Below are 4,077 nucleotides of genomic sequence, written 5' to 3'. Positions count from 1 at the left end.
CTGTTCCAGAAGATATCAAGTTATTTTATTACTTTGTTCAGTTGTTCGAAGTTTCTCATGTTGCATATGTGTTGCGCTGGGTGCTTAACTACTCTACGCTGTTTCAGAGATTTTCGAGTTATTTCATTACTTTTTTCAGTTTTTCGAAGTTTCTCCTGGTGCATATGGGTTGTGCTGTGTTTTGCACTACTCTCCACTGTTCCAGAAGATTACGAGTTATTTTATTACTTTTTTCAGTTTTTCGAAGTTTCTCCTGGTGCATATGGGTTGTGCTGGGTTCAAACTACTCTATGATGTTTCAGAGGTTTTTGAGTTATTTCATTACTTTTTTGATTTTGTCGAAGTTTCTCATGTTGCCTGTGTGTTGTGCTGCTAAATTACACTACTCTACGCTGCTGCAGAAGATTTCATACTTTTCTGAGTTTTTCGAAGTTTCTCCTGGTGAATATGGGTTTTGCTGGTTTCGAAACTACTTTACGCTGTTTCAGAGATTTTCCAGTTATTTCATTACTTTTTTGAGTTTTTCGATGTTTCTCATGTTGCGTATGTTTTGTGCAGCTTAGCTACACTACTCTACGCTGCTGCAGAAGATTTCATACTTTTTTGAGTTTTTCGAAGTTTCTCATGTTGCATATATGTTGTGTTGGGTGCTTAACGCTGTTTCAGAAGTTTACAAGTTATTTTTATACTTTTTTGATTTTGTCGAAGTTTCTCCTGGTGCATATAGGTTGTGCTGGGTTCTACTCTACTCAACGCTGTTCCAGAAGATTTCGAGTTATTTTTTATACTTTTTTCAGTTTTTCGAAGTTTCTCCTGGTGCATATGGGCTGTGCTGGGTTCAAACTACTCGACGCTGTTTCAGAGGTTTTCGAGTTATTTCATTACTTTTTTGAGTTTGTCGACGTTTCTCATGTTGCATGTGTGTTGTGCTGTGTTCTATACTACACTACGCTGTTTCAGAGGTTTTCTAGTTATTTCATTACTTTTCAGTGTTTTTCGAAGTTTCTCCAGGTGCATGTGTGTTTTGCTGTGCTCTACACTACACTACGCTATTTCAGAAGTTTTCTAGTTATTTTTATACTTTTTTTAGTTTTTCGATGTTTCTCATGTTGCGTTGTTGTTGTGCTGCTTAGTTACACTACTCTACGCTGCTGCAGAAGATTTCATACTTTTATGAGTTTTTCGAAGTTTCTCCTGGTGAATATGGGTTGTGCTGGTTTCTAAACTACTCTACGCTGTTTCAGAGATTTTCCAGTTATTTCATTACTTTTCTGAGTTGTTCCAAGTTTCTCCTGGTGAATATGGGTTGTGCTTTTTTCTAAACAACTCTATGCTGTTTCAGTGATTTTCGAGTTATTTCATTACTTTTTTGAGTTTTTCCAAATTTGTCCTGGTGCATATGGGTTGTGCTGGGTTCTAACCTACTCTACGCTGTTTCAGAGGCGTTCAAGTTATTTTTATACTTTTTTCAGTTTTTCGAAGTTTCTCCTGGTGCATATGGGTTGTGCTGGTTTCTAAACTACTCTACGCTGTTTCAGAGATTTTCCAGTTATTTCATTACTTTTCTGAGTTGTTCCAAGTTTCTCCTGGTGAATATGGGTTGTGCTTTTTTCTAAACAACTCTATGCTGTTTCAGTGATTTTCGAGTTATTTCATTACTTTTTTGAGTTTTTCGAAGTTTGTCCTGGTGCATATGGGTTGTGCTGGGTTCTAACCTACTCTACGCTGTTTCAGAGGCGTTCAAGTTATTTTTATACTTTTTTCAGTTTTTCGAAATTTCTCCTGGTGCATATGGGTTGTGCTGGGTTCAAACTACTCGACGCTGTTTCAGAGGTTTTCGAGTTATTTCATTACTTTTTTGAGTTTATCGACGTTTCTCATGTTGCATGTGTGTTGTGCTGTGTTCTACACTACACTACGCTGTTTCAGAGATTTTCGAGTTATTTCATTACTTCTTTGAGTTTTTCGAAGTTTCTCCTGGTGCATATGGGTTGTGCTGGGTTCAAACTACTCGACGCTGTTTCAGAGGTTTTCGAGTTATTTCATTACTTTTTTGAGTTTGTCGACGTTTCTCATATTGCATGTGTGTTGTGCTGTGTTCTGCACTATTCTACACTGTTCCAGAAGATTTCAAGTTATTTTATTACTTTGTTCAGTTGTTCGAAGTTTCTCATGTTGCATATGTGTTGCGCTGGGTGCTTAACTACTCTACGCTGTTTCAGATATTTTCGAGTTATTTCATTACTTTTTTCAGTTTTTCGAAGTTTCTCCTGGTGCATATGGGTTGTGCTGTGTTTTGCACTACTCTCCACTGTTCCAGAAGATTACGAGTTATTTTATTACTTTTTTCAGTTTTTCGAAGTTTCTCCTGGTGCATATGGGTTGTGCTGGGTTCAAACTACTCTACGCTGTTTCAGAGGTTTTTGAGTTATTTCATTACTTTTTTGAGTTTGTCGAAGTTTCTCATGTTGCATATGTGTTGCGCTTGGTGCTTAACTACTCTACGCTGTTTCAGAGATTTTCGAGTTATTTCATAACTTTTTTCAGTTTTTCGAAGTTTCTCCTGGTGCATATGGGTTGTGCTGTGTTTTGCACTACTCTCCACTGTTCCAGAAGATTACGAGTTATTTTATTACTTTTTTCAGTTTTTCGAAGTTTCTCCTGGTGCATATGGGTTGTGCTGCTAAATTACACTACTCTACGCTGCTGCAGAAGATTTCATACTTTTCTGAGTTTTTCGAAGTTTCTCCTGGTGAATATGGGTTGTGCTGGTTTCTAAACTACTCTACGCTGTTTCAGAGATTTTCGAGTTATTTCATTACTTTTTTGAGTTTTTCGAAGTTTCTCATGTTGCATATATGTTGTGCTGGGTGCTTAACTACACTACGCTGTTTCAGAAGTTTACGAGTTATTTTTATACTTTTTTGATTTTGTCGAAGTTTCTCCTGGTGCATATAGGTTGTGCTGGGTTCTACTCTACTCAACGCTGTTCCAGAAGATTTCGAGTTATTTTTTATTCTTTTTTCAGTTTTTCGAAGTTTCTCCTGGTGCATATGGGTTGTGCTGGGTTCAAACTACTCGACGCTGTTTCAGAGGTTTTCCAGTTATTTCATTACTTTTTTGAGTTTGTCGACGTTTCTCATGTTGCATGTGTGTTGTGCTGTGTTCTATACTACACTACGCTGTTTCAGAGGTTTTCTAGTTATTTCATTACTTTTTTGAGTTTGTCGAAGTTTCTCATGTTGCATATGTGTTGCGCTGGGTGCTTAACTACTCTACGCTGTTTCAGAGATTTTCGAGTTATTTCATAACTTTTTTCAGTTTTTCGAAGTTTCTCCTGGTGCATATGGGTTGTGCTGTGTTTTGCACTACTCTCCACTGTTCCAGAAGATTACGAGTTATTCTATTACTTTTTTCAGTTTTTCGAAGTTTCTCCTGGTGTATATGGGTTGTGCTGGGTTCAAACTACTCTATGATGTTTCAGAGGTTTTTGAGTTATTTCATTACTTTTTTGAGTTTGTCGAAGTTTCTCATGTTGCCTGTGTGTTGTGCTGCTAAATTACACTACTCTACGCTGCTGCAGAAGATTTCATACTTTTCTGGGTTTTTCGAAGTTTCTCCTGCTGAATATGGGTTTTGCTGGTTTCGAAACTACTTTACGCTGTTTCAGAGATTTTCCAGTTATTTCATTACTTTTTTGAGTTTTTCGATGTTTCTCATGTTGCGTATGTTTTGTGCAGCTTAGCTACACTACTCTACGCTGCTGCAGAAGATTTCATACTTTTATGAGTTTTTCGAAGTTTCTCCTGGTGAATATGGGTTGTGCTGGTTTCTAAACTACTCTACGCTGTTTCAGAGATTTTTGAGTTATTTCATTACTTTTTTGAGTTTTTCGAAGTTTCTCATGTTGCATATATGTTGTGCTGGGTGCTTAACTACACTACGCTGTTTCAGAAGTTTACGAGTTATTTTTATACTTTTTTGATTTTGTCGAAGTTTCTCCTGGTGCATATAGGTTTGTGCTGGGTTCTACTCTACTCAACGCTGTTCCAGAAGATTTCGAGTTATTTTTTATAC

The sequence above is a fragment of the Pristiophorus japonicus genome, unplaced genomic scaffold (assembly GCF_044704955.1).
Source record: "Pristiophorus japonicus isolate sPriJap1 unplaced genomic scaffold, sPriJap1.hap1 HAP1_SCAFFOLD_333, whole genome shotgun sequence".
NCBI classification, from domain to species: Eukaryota; Metazoa; Chordata; class Chondrichthyes; family Pristiophoridae; genus Pristiophorus; species Pristiophorus japonicus.
Note: the sequence above shows the minus strand (reverse complement) of the source record.